Source organism: Phragmites australis, chromosome 2 (genome assembly GCF_958298935.1).
Source record: "Phragmites australis chromosome 2, lpPhrAust1.1, whole genome shotgun sequence".
Taxonomy (NCBI): domain Eukaryota; kingdom Viridiplantae; phylum Streptophyta; class Magnoliopsida; order Poales; family Poaceae; genus Phragmites; species Phragmites australis.
The window spans coordinates 17124680-17146502 of NC_084922.1; positions in this window are offsets into that span (position 1 = coordinate 17124680).

A 21823-nucleotide genomic window follows, 5' to 3' on the forward strand; every position below is an offset into this window, starting at 1 on the left:
CAAGAAGGTTTTTGGAGATCTATTCTAAATACCTGAGCTTCTTGCATCATTTCTCCCTCGTTACTTAGGTACATCATTTGAGTGTGTGAGTTCTACACATAAATATGGTTGTTGAGGTTTTGTACACACCTCAATGTGAGGTGAAGTACAACTTTATTAAATTGAGGTTCATAGAGTTCATTAGACGAATCCAGCTCAAATATCAGGCCTATCTCTTCATGTCACGTCTTAAAACCCATAATTATATATTTAAGTATAATCATGCAATATTAGTATCATATTTAATTTCAAACAACTTTATTTTTAAGCACTAGAGTATCTCATTTTGGTAATAAAAAGAGAGAAAATAGGAGAGCATATCGGTTTGGAGCACTAGAGCATCTTGTTTCTCTAACGCATGGGACCTACTAGAGTTGGCAACCACCCCTCCCTCTCCCTCAATTGCAGCCGCACCCCCTCAATCCTCCCCCTAACTCTCCTTAGCCTCTCTCCCAGCCGAAACAACAGTAGGAGCTGCTGCTCCCCACCCCACCCCCTCTCTCAAGCTCTCTCTCATTCTCCCACCAGAATCCCCTAGCTCATTATCTTCCCATCCATCCAATTCTTCCGCACAAGTGTGAAGGATTCAAGCCGTTCTTGATCTCTTTTAGTGTTCTTAATGCTTGGAGCTAATTAGAGGAGTTCGGATGGGTAGGAGCTAGGAAACCTCGTGTTGTGAAGTTGGTGGATGAAGTATAGAGCCTATGTGCTAGCACAAAAAACTTTTCCCCTTGGATTGGTGAGGTTTGCAAATTGAATTGACCAAAGTTCCTCACAAAACCCGTGTTCTGCCAAAACCCGAAAGTTCCGGGTTCAACCCGAAAGTTCTGGCTAAACTGAATTGAATTATACTCAAAAAATCATGTTGGTTTAATGCGTAAATTGAGTCTACAACTCTTGAGCTAGTGCATACACATGTTTATGTGGGACAAATTTAACGTGCAAGGTGAATCGACAAGGAAATCAATGGGAATGCGTTTTCTTCTAGAACCCGGAAGTTTCGGGTTTGCAACCTGGAAGTTTCGAGTGATCCTAGTTAGAGCTAACCGAGAACCCCAACCAGAAAGTTCTGGGTATAGCTCGGAAGTTCCGGGTAATTTGAATTAACTCTAACCGAGTACCCTCGCTTAGAGACTCACCCAGAACATCCGATCCAACTCGGAAGTTCCGAATTGATCCAATTTAGGATTAGTCGAGCACCCCCATTTGGAAGCAAACCCAGATATTTTGGCTCAACATGGAGGTTCCGATCTCAATTCGGAACCTCCGAGTCAATCAAAAAGTGGCAGCCCGAGGACCCCTCACCCAGAGTTTAACCCAGAAATTCTGTAACCCAGAAGTTCCAAGTTCAACCCGGAACTTCCAGATTCTGTCAGAGTTTCCAAACTTGTTAGATTGTAGACTTTGTTAATCTTTCGCATGTCTTGTACTTTTAACTTGTTGTTATGCATCTTGTAGCATACATCTTTGTATTTCCCTCATGCTCATCATTGCATGTATTCTTCTTTATAGAACGAAGAACTGGAGTGTGACTGGGTGTGACCGAGGGTGGTCTAGAATTCTGTGAGTGCTGGACAGCTAGCATCAAAAAGGCGTTGGAGCAGCAACATCTAAGCATACTCTACCTACTATTTTAGATCATGTAATGTCTAAGTGATAAATAACGCCATATGTATGTTGTGCATGTTAGCGAGTCGGTGTCGAAAAATGGTGGGTAGCTCCTATGTTGATGCATTTACTCCTACCTTGGTTATTTTATATTTCCTATCCTTGTAACCTAGGCTCAATGATATGGATGTCTAACTTAAAGTTAAATGAGATGCTTAGCAGGGCATTAGGTCATCAGTAGAAGTCGAGCGGTGGAATGTTCCATCATTCGCGCGCTATAGGTTTAATTATTGTTCACAATGATAATAACAATAATGGGTTGATGAGTGGTGAGAATGAGACGAGATGTAGGCTTCGCTAGGGGTAGGTCAGGAGAGGAACTCGAATGCCATAAACTGCTTGCATCGGTTAGGTACTATCTGCTAGTGTCATTGGCTTTAGAACTTTCTATACTAACCACACGTCTATCTAATGGTAAGATAAGCCGATTATCATATATTGTGCTAACTCTTGTCGTACGTCCCTATGACGTGTAAGAGAAAAAGAATAGGAGAAGCAAGGTGGCAGGGAGCCGGAGGTGTTCGGGACATGCTCGCGGTAACCCCAGTGTCATAGGGGCATGTACAAGTGGGTAGTTCTGAGTAGGAGAAAAGTTAACACGAGTATCCCTTGTGTGGATCTATGTGGTCACGTAGGCCGAATGATTCTCGAGTCATATGGGTAAAGATGTACCCCTGCAGGGTGTAAAAATAATTTGAATTATCGTGCTCTTAATCATGAGCATGCTTCTGTCCATCCGTATCGGTCGTAGAGTCACGAATGTATGATGATATAGTATGGTATGCTATGATGCAGTTGAGATAGTTCTATTCTCAGATATATTTATGATGGTTTAAGTTACATATATGTTTATGTCACTGATTACAGGATAGAATGGTATATGTGGTCACGTGTAGATGCTTACATATTTATGTCAAAAATTACTTTCGCATGTGAATCTACTTAACCTTGTGGCCTTTCCTTGCTAATCATCCAAATGCATAATCCTTGGAGTTAGGTTATTTATATGTACTCATTATAGATTAAGTCTTACGAGTACCTTCGTACTAACGTTGCTCTTTTAGGTTTTGCAGGCGAGAAGGAGCTAGTGTTTGGCTACTTCACACCCGCTGATGTAGGTGGTGGGCATGAGTAGTGCAAACCTCAAGTGGAGAGTTTTTAGGTGGTGCCTCAGGGCAATGGCTCCACCCACCTTTTGTTGTCAATAGATTTTATTTTCCACTGCGTAGTGTCTTGTAAATGTTTTTGTGATGACCTATATTGGGAAGACGTGTGTTCCGATCTTAGACACAAAACACGTCGGGACTACCTGAATTGTATTATGGTTAATCATTGCAGTTGTGATTATAGAAATGATCGACTTAATGATTAATTAGAATATTATTTGGATGATTTCTCACACTTTGTGATATCCAACTGCTTGACAAAGGAGTGATTTGAGGCTTGAACGATCTTAAAATGGATCAGGGAGATTGGCAAATTTTCTAAGCTCAATTTACATTTGTGAAAATATCTTTTTAGTTATCACATAGGATTGCAAATATTTCCCTTGCTTAGACCCAGGTGTTTAATTGCTTTATAGTTGATATTGTTGTTAACCAAGACTTGTGTAGTGATCAATTGTTTTAGTTCTGCCTTAAAATCAATTAAAGCGCTTAGATGGTAGTGTTGGTTGTTGGCTGAGAGGGGGAATTTGGGACATGGATATGTTGTTGCGAGTCGGCTAGTGTTCGAGGCAGAGGCAATAGTCGATGGGGAACTCACTAGGGCCTTCCGTCGGATGAGGAGGCAGATGCGACTGCACCGAGGCTTCCCTTGGAGGCCGATGACATCGGTAACGTTAGTGGACACAATGAGGTCAGACTTGGTGACTCCCGCCGCATGGAGAGAGAGAGAGCTATCAATGGAAAGTGGGTCCTCCGAAGCCTGTTCCTAATGGTTGCTCCTACAAGGAGGAGGTTGAGGGGCGACGGGCGGTAGAGGAAGGGCGTCATAGAGGCAACACACGAAAGAAACCATCACTGAGAGCAAACTCTACTTTAGGAACTGATTCCAATTCTAATAATATTAAAATAAATGCTAAATAACCATCGAATGAAAATTTGCCTCCAAATCATGCGCGTTTCGTACCGTACATGCATATGAAGATACATGATGTAGCCTTTTTCTCTAGTAAGCTCAGGAACTCCGGTGAGCTCTCCAACTCCAGCGAGATTGGTTCGAGGTAGAGTCAGGGGATATGGGGTTAGGGTTTTGAGGGATTTGGTGGCTGTTAGCTGTAGAGGGATGCCCAAAGAAGTTGGCTGGCCTGATGGTGGGCGTGCAACAAGTGGGATGGCAAGGCAGTAGGGCCACAACCCGTTGAGGTGATGGAGGACTACCGGTCGGGTGGGGCATGCGGCGCAGGTGATGATTTCATAGTCCTATCATTTCATTGAGCACTCATATGCATCATGAGTATCATATGTAAATTTTTAAGCATTGTTAAATTGAAATTCAAATTTAAATTCATAATATGAATTAAATGTAAAATGATGCAATGTGAAGCAGCTAATTTTTTTTTACCATACAACAAAGGGTTGCCACCAATTTTTGAAATTAGAGCATTACTTAAAAATAGTGATTTTCCAAAAATTTTGGGAATTGTCTAGGAGCCATAAAAATTCATGGAAGATTTAAAAGTAGTCAACTTTGGAGAATTTAATTTAAATTTGACTCAAGTTTTTTAGGTCGAACCAATTAAAATGGATTTATGATTAATTATGGAGTCACCGCGAAAATTAGGATAAAATTTGGATCTCTCTATGTACCCCTAATCAACAGAATAAGGCGGAGTGGGGGGGGGGGGGAGAGAAAATGGAGTGGATTTTACGGTTCATCCGACCTTACACGTCATCGCGTTCTCCTTCCTTCCGTTCTATCGTGCAAGGGAGACGTGCCATGCGGCCAACGACCTCTGCTCTAGTCGGTGACGTCGTTCAACACCGATTTCCCTCCCTCTCTCTGCTCTCTCCTCTCCCAGTCGTCGTGCAAGCCGTCAAGAGGCCAGTCAAAACTCTCTCTCTCTCTCTCTCTCTCTCTCTCTCTCTCTCTCTCTCTCTCTCTCTTGCTCACTCCTGAGCTCCACTCAAGCATCAGCAGCACAGAAGCTCTCGGAGCCACCAGAGGAGGCCGCCAGGGGCATCTCTGCTGGATGCCACCGCCATCTCTCCATCCACCGCACTGGCCACTTCGAGATCCACCCCCGCCAGCGAATTCTCTGCTCTGAGCCCTCCCTTGCCTAGCCAACCCTGCCACGGGCTTCACCTCGAGCAGGTGAGCCTCCTACACCGTCCCCCCTCCTCTCTCCCTCGCTGCGCAGCGCCGCCGCCACTCCGGTCGCCGCTGATGCCTGCATGCCACCCTACGTGACTTCACATGCTGAACCTCCTGATGCTTGCAAGCTCTGATACCGCGCCGTCGTTCATCGCTGATTTAGCGGGTCTGACCGCTCACAACTTTTCAAATGAACTCAGGCTAAGTTCCTAGTGGTCTGACCGCCGCTGACCCGCTTTAACTGCTAATCCATTTTGACTAGGGCCAATTAGGTTATACAGAAAATAATTACTTATGCATTGTTAAATCGAGTGAAATCTTGTAAAATCCATACAAAATTGTAGGCAGCTCCAAAACATTATGAAACAAACTTTTTTAGTTTTGTACTGTCATGTTCTACATATTAAAACTGCTAGTGCTTATGAAAATTGTTTCTAGAATTTATTAAATGGGATAAACGCTCTAAATCTTGATTAATTTGTAATTAATTAATATAATTTCCAAAATTGGTGAAATCAATTTTTCTAGTCTTTTTATGATCCATACTATCTACAAAAAAATAGATTTTCACATGAATTATTTGTTTAACATGCCTTTTCTTGCAATATTTAGAGTGACCAAATAAACATGTAAATTTATATAGAAATGAATAAAAATCCAAATAATATGAAACCACTTCTAATTACTCTTTAGTTGCACCCTACACAGTAAAAATGTTTCCAGGCATAAACATATTATTTTTAACCTGAGCTTTAATTATGTTAATCCAATAAACTATAAGCCAACCTTTTAGGATAGACCTGCACTAAATGATTATACCATGAGCATGTGAACTCTAATTCAAGTAATTCCTTTTGCATGCATCCGTAACATTGTGCACTACATCTTAACCAAATTTCATGAAATTTGGAGCATCTCTCATGGCAAATCATTCATGCTCGTAGCAATGCATCTGTTTATTCTTTAGAGAGCAACGAACTAGAGAGTGGCATGGGTGGTTGAGGTGACATTGGGGAGTGAAGCAACTGATGTTAAAGGCAAGCATCTATCCTTTAGTTTTGCGAATGCTTGAGGATTAATATTTCTATTGTTATGTATGTCTAGTTGCATATGTTGTGGTGATGGGTAAACCTATTTGAATGCAGGAGCTATCCTTGGCTATTGATTTATACGTTCCTTGTAACCTGAGATGATGAGTAGATGTCGTAAGGTTATTTATTGGTGTATGCTTAGCCATGCTTAGACGATCAGTAGAAGTCGGGGGTTGGTGGCATGCCATCATTCACAAGTATAGGTCCTATCATGTTGAGGTTCATGTTCAATTCTGAGGTATCCATGAATGTGGAATTACAAGATTTGGATGAATAGTAGGAGTGTTGGGGAAAGCAGTCTCAAGCACTATAGCTTCACTTGAGTTGATTAAGGATGGACTGTTGATACTGTTGTCTTAAGCACTTTTCATACTTTCATATATTTAATTATTGTACGAAAAAGGCAATTATCTTATGTCATGTCAGCATTTGGCCTGTGACCCTTTGAAGCGTACGAGAAAATGATAAGAAGATGCAAGGTGATGAAAATCCTTGGGATGTCCGGGACATGCCCTTGGTACCCTCAGTGCCATAGGGATAGGTGCAAATGGTTAGTTCTAAGTTTAAGAAAGGTTGTCACGAGAGTCAAGTGGATGGACTAATGCCATGCAAAGTGTAGGAACTATTCAAACAGCTGCGATCTCGGTCATGACCGTGCTTTTGTACATTAGGAATCAATCGTAGAGTCACGTGTCGATCGTTGTCGAGTATAAATGTTTATCAAGAGAGTGCATTATGAGATTTGTGGAGGATGAGAACATGATTATGTATGATTTCATTATGTTACTTGTAACACTTAGTTGGGAAAAATTATTTACTTGTAGGTGCTGTCCCTAAGTCACTTTATTTTGCTTATTAAGTCTAGTGCTCAATTATGATTAATGTTGCGTTTATGCGCACCCCACACACACACATGCATATATATATGGCCTCATTCTCATCTACATATATATAATGTGTGTGTTAGTTTTGTGAGTACCCTCGTACTCATGGAGCTATGTTTAAGCTTTTGTAGGTGAGAATGAGGCCATATTTGGCTCTTTTTACCCTGTCGATGCCGATGATGGGCAAGAGTAGTCGTTGTTCGTTTAGAAGCTAACTCCAGTGGTGCTTGTGGGATGAGCACCATCAGCCTTTTATTTGCTTTTGCATTTAATTTCCGCCGAATGTTCAGGTGCTAAGTAAAGAGTTGTGATTGTAATATAATACCTAGATCATGTTTAATCAAGTGGAGAGATCAAACTTGTGGATGTGATGCATCTCATTTAAATATCTGAATTTGCACTTGGACTTGTAATTTGTGTGATGGATCAAGACATGTAATGTGATCTAAAATTTGCATTATTTATGTCTTGTGATGTGAAGTGATGTTGTAAACGATATGCGAGTGAATCTTTGGCATTGTCTGAGACCTATATTGGGGAATACCGGGATTGGTCCTGTTTTAATTGAATTTATGCCTTGTGATGTTATCATTTAGATGTGTGTTAGCTCATGACTTGTCGAATGGCAAGAATGTGCTAGCTCTCATATTTATGGATAGTCTGACGAGTTCAATTAAGTCGAGTGCAATTTGGTCGGCTCTCTATAGATGAGCTCATGGAATTAACTAAATAGGTCAAATATGTTTTCAAGAATTAAAGTTCCTAAAATTATATGTTAATATTTGCTTATATGTTGTTTTTGTTTTGTGGTAATTAATATTTAGTATATAATTAAATAAGTACTAGAGAAAATAGGAAAGAATAAGAAAGAAAATAGAAAAGATTACCCAGGCCAAATCCCTTCTTTCCCTTTCAGCCCATCCCCTTCTCTCTCTTTCCTCTTCCTTCAGCCCTTTTCCTCTCTCTGACCCACTCCTCATCTTTGGCTAGCTACTCTATTTGGGTCCAGCTTATTTCCTCATGTTTCGTAGGTTGCTTCACCTCGCACCGTAACCCATGTTGTCATCCGCCGTCGTCATCTTCGTCCTCGCGTGCCGCAGCTATTATCCATCTGAAAATCCACTGGAAACAAATCTTCTCTGTGCAAAGTCCAAATGAGATACGAGAAGGGGGCCTTCGAAAAGGTTACCAACAGAATCGAATCAATCTCCACAACCAATTAACAACCCTATCTCCAAATGATCTCAGTTCAAACCCAATATCGAGTTAGAGATAGAGTCGTTGCCGCGAAACCCTAATAGTTTTGAACCTGGGATCCCCTTGCTCTTCCTCTATAAATTGAAGGTCATCTACCCTTCTCCAGACCGTCCCAAGTCTCCCCTCCCCTAAGTTTTCACTGAGGAATCGATGCTGTGTTGCACTATCCGTGGAGATCTGAAGCTTCCTCTACCCTTCATCATCGCCAAACATCTACGAAGCATCTCGTTGCCCAGAGTAGCCTCAAAAAGAGATCATGAAGCTTCCTAACAATCTTCTGCCACTCATCGGCGTTCCCTGAGGAGTATAGTGTCATATTCAATCGCCTCTAGCTGAGTGCCACAGCGAAGCAAGAAGTCGCCGTTGTCTTCTACGTTGAAAGCAAGCAAGGTGAGCTGCAATCATTAGATCACAAGCGTGTGGCCTAGATTAGAAAACCCGTACCCCTTCAATTAGATCTAATCTAAGCCGTCAGATTCACAATCTATGGCCCAGATTCACAATCTCGGTCAGTTGCCTAGTCATCTCACCATGTAAGCGCCAAGTCAGCAACTTTAGCCTACATGGCAGTCTAGGTGTGTCCAATCAGCTATGCAGTGCTTGCCACCTCACTGACTGCATCAGCTCCTATGTGGAACCGTCCAAACTGTATTCTAATTAATTATTAGGACGATCATTTACACAATCACGTCTACAATGATTAACCAGAATCTAATCTCGGTAGTCCCAGCAAGTGTTTTATACCCAAGATCGAAACATAAGCATTTACAATATGATTCATCACATCAATGTATTAAAAGAGCGAGTAATGAAATTATATTACAAGTCTTTAAGTTATTACAATCTCACAATAATTTACATAGCATGAACACTAGGAGGACAAAAGATAGTTTAAACTCCTAGTTGATTAGAGTTACTACGCAGTGAAAAATAATACATGAACGACAAAAGATGGGTAATGTCATGTGTCTTAAGCATCATCCCAAAACGACATCTCACGAGTAGATATCACTAATCTCGTCCGTCAGCATGCGTGAAGTAGTCGAACACTAACTCTTCCCCACCTGCACAGCAAAGCAATATGAGTACAAAGGTACTCGCAAGACTTTATTCATAATGGATACATATAATAACCCAACTCCAAGGATAATGCATTTGGATGAATTAGTAAGGAATCAGCCATAAGGTTAAGTGAATTCATATGCAAAGCAGTTTTGACACAAGTATGTGAGCTTCTACAATTTAACTAATTGTGCCCTCTTATATAGGGATCAACATCATAAACATAATTTTACATGAAACCATCTCATAACCAACATCAACCATCACAACTACTTCCCACATCAGGACTCTACGACTGATGCAAATGGATAGAAGCGTGCTCATAACCAAGAGCGCGGTAATTTGAATTGATCTTATACCATGCAGGGGGTACAACTTTATCCACATGACATGAGGACCATTCGGCTTTTGCGACCTACTAAAGTCCACACAAGGGGTACACGTGACAACCTTTCTCAATAAGCCCCAACCGTTTGAACACACACCTATAGGTGCGGAGGTCATCTAGAACTACTCCCTGAGCAAACTAGATACCTCTACAAACCTATTATGACCACAACATCATAGAATCGCATACCAAATGGTAACAGCTACAAAGGTATTCATCTCATCGGTCCCATAGCCAGATACGTAGTAAGTACAGAAAAGTGCTAAAGCCAACTGCAATAACAAACAGTGCTTAATCGATGCAAGCGGTCTATGGCATCCAGGTTCCTCTCTCAACCTACCCCTAACACCGCTCACATCTCGTCTCATTCAACCAACTCTTCATCCCAACATCATTATCATCGTGAAAATAATTAAGTCTTATAGCTCGCAAACAATGGTTGAACCACCGCTTGACTTCTACCAAGGATCTATACATTTCTAGGCATTTCGTATAACTTTTAAGTTAGACAATGACATGTTATACTCAGGTTACAAAGATTGGAAACATCAATAAATCAAGGTAGGAGTGATGTAACAATATAGGTTCTACCCACATAACCTAACCGCGACTCACTATCATGCACGATATACATAAAGCAATAATTTATCAATTTAGATTCCACATGATCCAAATTATAAGGGGAAATATGCTTAGATGCTTGCCTTAGTACTCAGCTTCACAATTCACAGCAATACACTCTGGATCGCCCCCGATCACACTTATGTCATGCTCCATTCTCTAAAGAAAAGCGCATGCAATGCGATGAGAAGAAAAGCGCATGCAATGCGATGAGCATGAATGAGGTGCAATGAGGTATGCTACAATATGCATAAAGTATGAGGATGTAGTACAACAAGTTAAGTGTACAAAGACACGCAATAGAACAATGAGACATCTGATCCAAGCATCATCTAACATTCTGACTGAAATATGGAAGTTCTGAATTGAGGTCAGAACTTCTGGGTTGTACTCCAAATAAGGGTTTTCGAGTTGGCAAGTTCTATTTAATTTGGAAGTTCCAAATTGATGTTGGAACTTCTGGGTGCTCAGAATGTCTGAGTGGGGTTCTGAATAGGGGCTCTCGGTTTGGCTAAGTTGGATTAACCAGGAAGTTTCGGGCTAGAATCTAGAACTTCTGGGTAGGGGTTCTCTAGATGTTTTAACTCGGTTTAACCTGGAACTTCTAGGCTACGATCCAGAACTTCCGGGTTCTGGCAGAGGTGAGTTTTTTTATGGTTCGACGAACGATTCAACTTGCATGCTAAACCCTAACCCATATAAGTATGTATTGGCACTAAAACATGGATTCTAGAACTAATTTACCTACTCCACAAGCATGATTCACTAGCCCTCTCTCTTTCAACATTTCCCTACGAGCTCCAATTTAACAAGAATGAAAGGTGCTTTGAAACTCCAAGAACGTAGTTGCAAAACCTATCCAAATGCCAACTAATTTGCGCATTATCACCATGAAAAACCTAGGAGACTTACTCCACTGTCCTTGTTGATGTTGGTGACTGCCGGTTGGGGAAGAAACAGAGGAGAATAGCTCAGAGAAGAGGAACAAGTTGCTGCTGAAATTTTCAGAGAAAAGGGGTAATGAAAATGGAGTGGAAATCATCAAAATCTCCTTACATGCAACTGAAACTTAGATGGATGGATAGCTAGGGAAATGGGGAAGACAATGATGTGGTATGCATACCTCGATTCAGCTTCTTGAGGGAAGATTTTTGGGAGAAAGAGAGAGTTTGAGGGAGAGGGAGAACTTCTGCTCTTGTGCTGCCGGTTTGGGGAGGGAGAGAGTGAGAGAGAATGAGGGGGAAGGTGGGGCTGCTAGCGCAGCCGAGTGGAGAGGGAGGGGTGAGGTGGTGGGCCGGCCAAGTGGGGCCCACATGCTAGAGAAACAAGTAGATTTCAGCTGCAAAAAATGTTCCTTCTTTTCCCATTTTATTAATCCAAAACGAGGTGCTCTAATGCTCCAAAAATTCTAGGAATTTTTGTGCCATAATTACAGTACGAAAGGATCCCATTTTAAATGGATTCACCCACAATGCCTATGCAAAACTAAAACTAAAAGAAAACGATCGTGGATTTTCATAACACTTGGTCAAGGTTAAGCCACCATTAGAAATAACAAACACTCAACAATTAAACATGATGCTTATGATGCACGATTATACTTAATGACATATTTGCGAGATTTGGGATGTGAGAGATCAACACTGTCAGCCACCTTAGTAGCCACGCAAGCACCACGTCAGTGCTAGAGTCCATGTGTCAACCTAGTCAACAACACATTCAACATTTCTTTTTCTTTTTTTACTAACATCATCATAGGGTTTGGCGACAATAAATAGGTTTTTTAGCACAAAAATAATTATGTTAATTAGTTTTATTTAGTAAAAAAATTAATAAGTTTTTATTTAATAAATAAATTTAATGTTTTTCTTTAGTTAAATAAATTATAATAAATGCTACAAAAATTCTAAAAATCCTATATTGCTCTAAAAAAAACTCTAGAAAATTTATAATCACTTAGTTCCATCTAAATTAGTCTTTTTTTCCAGTTTTAAGTTTCCAGAAGTTCTATCTTGTTAATTGTAGCTTCGATTTGATATGTTCTTGCGCCAAAATTGTCAGAAAATCATAATTTATCTAGTGATGTTGTTTGTTATGTGCTATTTTATTCTTTTTGGTTTTTTATGTTTCTTTGTTGTCTTTCCGATTATTTTCGTGAGTGGATGCCAACGTTCCCGAGGAGCAGGAAGGACTTCAAGACCAAGACTTTGCTGAAGACCTAACTAAGTATTAGGAAGACAAGTTGTGTCATTAACCATAATGCATGCTAATAATATTGCCGAGAATCCTAAGCTAGGCTATACCCAAGTTTTTTTTGTAACATCCTTATTACCATGGTTATTGTTTGGTTATGGAATGGTAGTTCATGCTTAGCCTTTCTTTGGGATGGTGATAATGATAATTGCTCAACTACACCGGCTAAAGGTTTTATGCAACTATGATAAAACTGATGGAACAATTTCTATAGTAACTTGGAAATTCGGATTTGAGCAAGTGATTGGATGAGACAGGTGGATGTTGCACTGATGGGTTGGTGGTTGTCTTGCTCAAATCATTTAAGGACCGGTTCGCTGTTATGGGAAACCGTCCAAATAATATTCTAATTAATCACAAGGAGGATTATTATTCATAATCACAACCTCAATGATTAACCAGAATATCAGTCCGGTAGTCCCGGCATGTGTTTTGTGCCCAAGGATCGGAACACATGCCTGCCATCATGTACATCACAACATAGCTTAATAAAGAGCTAGTAATAAACATTATATTACAAGTATTAAGTATACAACTGATTTTAATAATTTACAACAAAAGCGAGCTAAGAGGAGGCAAAACCTCTCAACTCCTAACCACAAAAGAACTACACAGCAAAAAATTAAACTTATGAACAACAAAAGAAAACGGCGCCGCATGCCCTTAGGCACCGTCTCAACAAGCCACCTTCAGAGTAGGATGCACTACTCTTGCCCACCACCCTGATCGGCAGGCATGAAGTAGCCAAAAACAGCCTCTTCTCCAGCAACAGGAGTACCTGAAAGCGCAAGCATGAGTACGAAGGTACTCGCAAGACTTAAACCATATAGAGCACATATACATAGCTCAACTCCAAGGATTATGCATTGATCATTAGCAAGGATGAACCACAGCTTAAGTAAAACATAAGCACTAAGCATCCTAGACATATGTGTGAGCGACTGAAACTTTACCAAAACAAAAGAAAACTGCCCTGCAACTAACAACTGAACAAGTGTAACTGTAAACAACATGTATATCAATAAGTAACAAGAACCAACACCACCATCTCCCACATACCGAACTACAAACCATACTCGACACTCTACGACCGATGCAGATGGACAGAAGCATGTTCATGACCGAGAGCGCGGCAGTTCGAATTGTTTATACACCCTAAAGGGGGATACTCCTGGACCCACACGACACGAGGACCATTTGACTTGTGCCACCGGCCAAATTGCACACAAGGGGTACACATGACAACCTTTCTCAACCAACCCCAACCGTATGGATCATGCATCGTTCGGCGCGGCGGTACTAGAACTACTCCCGTAGCAAACTAGTACCGCTACAAGCCCGTCTGCTCACACTGTCAATGTCCAAGCCCAAAAAACCACAGCTGTGAAGGTATTCGGCTCGCCTTACCATTAGATCGGCATGTGGTGAGTAAGGTAAGTGCTAAAGCCAACAACACCGACGATCGGTGCTTAATCAGCGCAAGGCGGTCTACGGTGTCTAGTTTTCCTCTACCGACCTACCCAGAGGAACTGCACATCCGGGCAGGGTAAAACACCATCCTAGTACCGCCCACACCTCATCTCAGACTCACCACTCATACAACCATCTCAACCTCAACAAGTGTATGTAATCATAGGAAGGTCCTATGCTCGCGAACAACGGGATGCGTCATCGTTCGACTTCTATCGAATGACCTATGTATGGCTAAGCATATAAGTTGAACTCATATCTAGACATTGACAACATCCCAAGGCTACAAGGAATGTGAATACACAAGTATTCAAGGTAGAAGAATGCAATCGGCATAGGTTCTACCTATTGGTATCCGACACTGACTCACTAAACATGCATATATACATAAACATATTTCATCAATTTTAGACTTATCCAATTTCACAAGAGTGATCGATATGCTTAGTTGCTCTCCTGGATGCACTGACTCAAACAGGTGGGACGCCTCGGGATCACCCTAGACCTCCAGGATCGACGGATCGACGCTCTCTAAAAAGGATCAACACGTGTAATGCAAATGAGTATGAATGAAGTGCAAAAAGTATGTCACAAAGCTTAACAACATGCTAGAAGTATAATATATGCGAATCAATGCAATACTAAACGATCTAAATGAAATCCAGAAATTAACAGCCATCCAAGGTATCCGGAATGGTTTGGAGTATCCGGGCTCGGACCCTCCGAGTGACCCTCCAAAAGAGGTTCTCGGTTACTGCCTTTTATTTGACTGCCCCGGAGTTCCGGAGCATCCGGGCCATCCTACAGTGAAGGCTCTCGGTTAGCACTATTCTAACTTGACTCAGAACCTCCGGGTTGGTCCGGACTATCCAGGATGTGCCAAACACTCCGAGTGAGGTTCCGAATGAAGCTCTTGGCTACACGACCACACAACTACCCGGAGTCTCCAGGTTTGTCCAGATTATCCGAGTGATACAGACTTGGTTCCTCACAATTTTTCCCCTCGATGATTTGACTTATTTCACAAATCTGTGCTACACAAACGTGCATATGCCCTATCCAAAAGGTTCTAAACCAAACTCGCACCCTAAACCCTAACCAATTTTGAACACAATTCAACGGACAAATTCTGCTGAACCCGGGGTATCCGGGTGAGTCCGAAATTTCTGAGCCAGCCTAGAAAACTATTCTTGAGTGGATTTTTGGTTGATTTGAGTTGCGATCTTTTCCAAGCCCAAAGGGGACATGTTAGGGATAGTCTAAGGGTACTAGAACTTGCTCATCAACTACCAACACGACTCTATAGCTCAAATTCGACCAAAACTCCATTTTTGCTCTCAAAAGCTCAAGAACGCCAATAACTTCAAGAACTACTCGATTCTTCCATGAAAACGAAAATGGATTGGATAGATGAGTAGCTCATGAGCTACAGAATACAATGGTACCACATGCATACCTTGAATCCTCCACTTGAGCTCGGATTTTTGGAGAAAAAGAGAGAGAGTGCTTGAGCTTGAGTGGGAGAGGGAGGGAGGGAGGGGGCAGCTGCAGCAGCTCGGGTGAGGACGTGGGGAGTGAGGAGAGGAGAGAGAGAGAGAGAGGGCAGGTGGGGTGCTGCCCACTTGAGAGAGGGAGTGGGTGGGATGGTGGGGCCACATATGGGGCCCACATGTTAGAGAAAATAGGTATTTTCAATGCAATTTCTATTCTTTTCTCCCCCAATTTCTCTTCTCTCATCCAAATTATTTTTCATGAAGTGCATTAATGCACCGAATTACCATTACGCAAAATTAAGCATAATACTTAAGAAGCATGATTTTGCTTAAATGCGTGATTAAGAATTTGGGATGCGACAAACCTCCCTCCCCCTCCCCCCTTAAGAAGAATCTCATCCCGAGATTCGGCACGAGTCAGGGAGAGGTGGATAAGACTAGGAACCACGCTGTGAGAGATATCAAGCGGTGAAGTACGGAACCTAATGCAATACTTTTATTCAACATAGTGATGAGCATAGACATGCAAGAGGTCTCAATTGTGCAAAATTTACACGATGTTTACAAGCTCACAAAGAGCTCAGGATACTCAAAGCGGATTTTATCCTCACACTCCCAAGTTGCCTCATCCTTGATGTGGTTGCTCCATTGGACTTTGATGAATTTTATAGAATGACACCGAGTTTTGCGTTCTGCTACATCCAATATCCGTATAGGTTGCTCACCATATGTAAGATCTGGCTGCAACTCTTGAGGTGCAACATCAACGACCTCGGTTGGAGCTCGGAGGCATTTCTTTAGTTGCGACACATGGAAGACGTTGTGCATGACGGAGAGAGACGGAGGCAAGTCCAGTTGATATGCCACTTCTCCATGTCGAGCAACAATCTAGAATGGTCCCACGTATCGAAGCGCTAATTTACCTCGGACTTGGAATCGGTGAACACCCTTGAGCGGTGAAACCTTGAGGTACACATGATCTCCAATTGCGAACTCGAGCTCTCGGCGGCGACGATTTGCATAGCTCTTTTGCCGGGATTGAGCCGTGAGAAGACTCTTGCGGATATTCAGAACATGATCTTCCACCTCCTTGACCAAATCCGGACATAGGAAAGCCTGTTCACCGGATTCGGACCAATTCAGCGGCGTTCGGCACCTTCGGCCATATAGAGCTTCAAACGGTGACATCTCAATACTCGCTTGGAAGCTATTGTTGTATGAGAACTCCGTGAAGGGCAAGAATATGCCCCACCTCTTCCCATAAGTGAGGACACAAGCTCGAAGCATGTCTTCCAAAATTTGATTTACCCTCTCGGTTTGGCCGTCGGTCTGAGGATGGTAAGCCGTGCTATGAAAGAGCTCGGTCTCCATGGCCTCTTGAAAACTCTTCCAGAAATGAGAAGTGAATTGGGTGCCCTGATAAAAAATGATCTTCTTCGGAACCCCATGGAGGCAAACAATTCTGGTGAGATACAACTCTGCATATTGCTTGGCCAAGAATGTGGTCTTGATGGGCAAGAAATGAGCGGACTTCGTCAATAGGCAAGAAATGTCTTCACTATTGTATATGAGCTTCCTCTAGACAGCCACACCTTCAAATAACCGAGTGGAGGGGTATTTATAGCATCAACCTCCGGAGTAGCTGTTGCCCCAACAACTCAACTTTAATGTATACGCCGGGTGATCTGGAGTAAACATATTATACTCACCAAAACATCTGATGTGTACACCTTCCAAAAACTAGCTGTTATAACCCTACTAAAAACCAATGTGAACATCGGATGTTCCAATGTGTTTACTAGTTTTATAGCTGGACCATCTGTACACTTGAGCCAAAATGTGCCACTTCTCTCTATGCAAAATACTCTTGCGTTGCCTTACTTCATCGCCGGACCATTAAGTGTATTTAACCACGCAAAACTAGACTTTGACATCTTCTCTACAACAAATACTCCAGTGAAGCCTCCGGTGTGCAAAGTTACAGTCACCGGATCATCTGATGTAACACCTAGTTTTAAAGGAACAAAACCCGGTACAATACATGTATGCCAGGATCAAGTTTCCATACATGCGTTACATCATCAGTGTATCATCACAGTGCCATTACTATAGTAATGTTATTAACTTACTACAAAAGGACTCGAGGGTCTAAAAGAAAATACAACAGAAAAGAGAGCTTTAGTGCTAGAGGGTCTTCCATCTTCCATAGGCGTCAACCGGAGGTACACCAGCCTAGAACAGGAGCTCCGAGTCAAAGTCATCTTCATAGAAGGATGCAGCTTCATTGACGGCTTCTGAACAGCAGAGAGATGCAAGAAAGGGACAACAGGTGTGAGTATAATAATGTACTCCACAAGTGTAGAAAAGCATGATATGGGGCTTAAGTTAAGGAAAGGTTAGACACTAGTTAATGGCACTAAGCACTCTTAACCTATGACTTGAACAACAGTTATCCTATTTACTAAGTTTGAAGACACAACTATAACAAAAGGAATGACTCATCAGATTCCATTTGACTACCAAGACTCACCAGGTAATTCCATTACCCGACTATCCATACTAAAACCCTGATCCTAGTTAATTAAGAAGAAGTCCAAGCTACTCTTGACCATGAGCACGGCTGATCGATCAATTTGATACTCTGTAGAGTTTGCACAGCTTTCCTCATGAGTCATGATTCTCATGTTTCTTCACACTTCCAGGGTGTGGAGTCGGAGTCTCACTACAATGCCTTTACAAAGCTTCCACTAACTTGCTAGCACCCACTAAGATTTCACTGCTAACAGTGATTTCATCACTACAGAAGCCCCCTCTTGTGCCACACAACCGTCCACTGGTGCCCATAGAATCAGAGGAGTGGCTAGTTAATTGGTCAGGCTGTACCCATATAAGCCTCATGGTTGTGCGGTTTTGCCAGGTTACATGCTTCAAGAACCAATCTTTATGATCCCACATAGAAACAACCACAAACCAACTGTGCATTATCCGCACACGTGCATTCCCACACCATCATCACACAAACAACATGTTAGGATCCATATACCATGTTGCTACAAAATTACCATACCCAGTTCTTGTTGCATAGATATTAGTCAAGATTAACATTTACCCAACTATGACAGCACTAGCATAACTACTCATAATTACCCATGATTCATCAACGGCGACAAGGATAATCATACAAAATCTAGTAAACCCTAATATGGGATTCCAATTTAGACAATCATGCAATGAAGGATAAATAACAACATAAATATCCTAAAATAGTTGCGGGATGTTCAAAGACACTTGCCTTCAGCTGAGGGTTGCTCGAAGTCTTCAAAAACTTGATCTTGCAGATTCCCAAACTGATCACCTCCTAATGACACACTGAAAAAGCATACAAGGAAACTAGTAATAAAAGTATATCAAACATTACTAAAACTATGTAGAAGCCCTATAAAAGGATTCTACACAACACTACGAACATTTGAGCATGAAAATCACCCCAAATCGGAGCTACGGGCAAAAGGTTATAAGCTTTTGAAGTTCTAGAGGCTTTTCTGCAAATTTTACTTGATTTCTGAGAATAAACCAATTTGCTTTTATACTAAAATCTTATTTATGATGTCATAAATCAAAATGGAATTATTTTCAATTGAAAAATGCATGGAATAGGTCCATTGACCCATCGACCACGGCCTGGACGCCGGTCCATTGGTCCACGGTGGATCGATTGCACAAGACCGAAGGAGGTATGCGATCTCGGCCATTGGATCAAGATTGAACGGCAAAGGTTTGATAGAGGGAAGATAAACTTGGGTCGGACGGCATGGACACGGGCGGCGGGCGGCCGACCGCAGCGGATGGCTGGAGCCTCGCCGGAGATGTGCAAAATCGCTCATCCAGCCACGGATCGCGATGAGAAGAGGCGCAATAGAGAGGGGGACACGGGGAGCATTACTGAGGACTTCACGACAGTGGAGAGGGATAAAGGAGACCGATGACAAAGAGGGGTGGTCGGGTGGAGCTCGAACTCAGTGCGGCGGCGCTTCGGGGGTCGGGCGACACCGAGAAGCGGCCAGGAAGTCCACCGGTGACCCTGTGATGTTGTAGAGGGAAGAAAAGGGGGTTAAAGATGGCTCAGCTATGGAGAAATGAGCGGCAGTGAAACTTTTACCCGCAATGGTGAAAAATGGCATGGTGAAGGCGCTAGAGCGAGGGAGAGAGGGAACAGGCGGTCGAACGAGGTGGGAAATGAATGTGCAGCGCTCGAGATGGGTTTATATAGGGAGGAGAGGGCTCGGGGGGGGGGGGAGATCGACACGGCCGGAGCTGTTTCCAATCCGACGGCCACCATGTCTTTAAATGCGGCAATTTTCACATTTGAGAGGGTAAAGGAAGGGGAAAACAGCCAGGGATATTTGATTGAGGGGCGAGGATCATGGGCATGGCCTTTAATCGGCACGAAACGGCTCAGCGCGGCACGGATTTGAATCGGCCGGCGAGATTTAGGGCGAATTCGGCGGCGGGAGGGAGGAGGAAGAAGATGAGCCGTGGCTTGGGCGGGCCACTCAGCTGCATGGCTCAACTCGACGTGGGGTCCGCTTGGAAGAGAGAGAGGGTGGGAGGGGGTGGCTAGGGTGCTACGGGCAGGCCAGCTCAGGTAGCCCATCATGGAAGAAGGGGAGGAGGCCCACGCGAGAGGGGATAAAGGAGAGAGGGGGAGGGAGAAGGTTGGGTTGGGAAGGAAAATCGGCCCAGGAAGGGTTTGACATTTTTGAAAATGCTTTTCTTTTTATGATTTTTGAACAAATTCAAAAGATGTTTTAAACGAGCGACTTCTAGCGATCTTTTGCAAACATTTTCCAAGCATAAAACCCTATTGTAACTACTGCTACTTGAATACAACAAACTTAACTATAACCTATGGCAAATCTAAATTTAAAAATTAAACAAAATCTACAACTTCTATTTAATTCTAGCAAATTTTAAACTATTACGAAAATTGAAAGTTTAGGGTGTTACATATGACGTGTAGTTCTTTGGTCTTCAACAATTGTCATCCTCTCTGCAACAAATGATCCGTAGTGCACAGCATCAAGCGCCGGACCATCCGGCGTGTCTTCTTTGAACTTCAACTCTTGAATGCTCCGGCATGCACATCTTCAAAACAGCCAGACAGAAATACTCTGGCATTCACAACTCTTCTACGCTGGACCTTCCGCCGTTAACAAACTTACTGGGACCTGTCCAATTCAGGTAATCTTTATCCCGGCTGTGGTGGCTTCTTTATGTATTGCATCCATGAGACCTACTAAAATATATTCTTAACAAACATGTTAGTCTCATTTACTATATTGTCATTAATCACCAAAATCACGTACATGCCCTGATAGAGCCATGTTTCCTACAATCTCCCTCTTTTTGGTGATTGATGACAACACAACCAAAGCAAGTAGAAAAGAAATAATACTAATTATAAATGGCACAAATAATAAATAGCAACATTTGCACAATGCCTTACACTTTTCTTGGATGCATGTTCTTACCACTTTGTCATCATTTTATGTGACTCTCCCTTTCACCATCGCCATTATCTTCCTTGATCAACCTATTCAAGAGCTCCTCCCCTTTCGTCAACCTTGTCATCCCTAGGTATCTCACTTGTTTTCCACTAGGCATTACACTAGGTATGCTATCTTGCATATCATGCTTCTAACACTTGCTTTGATCGTCAAACTTCTCCCCCTTAGTTAACAATCTCAAAAAGGCAATGAGCACATGTTGAACTCAAGGGAAAATGTTAGGGCACATGGGAGAGATCTTCATAAAATATGATCTGATAAGATAGTACCACTTGTAGTGATACAATTGAAATGGTTATATGGATTCCAATTGAAATAAAAAAAACACATGAATCACAATACATGAAAATCACATAATATAGTCTTAACTCCTATATATGTGCATACATATGATGAAATAGAAACATATGCACCACTAGACAATATGTATAAATATAAAGTAGCTTGAATGAACAAGTGATTTAACAATGATACTAATTGAAGTCTTTAAGCATTGCATACCTTCGGAGACTTGAGGATTACTATATGAGATTACAAAAGATACAACTTGCAACACATGTTAGTCTCAAAATCACAGCTCATAGGGTATGCTCTCTCTAAGTGTGTGCATACAAGTGTTGAATACTTAGGAGAGAAATGCACTTATAATTACCAACAATGGGGGTACCCTATAGTTTGATCCATGGCACATAAAGAATACCAAATGTAACACTAG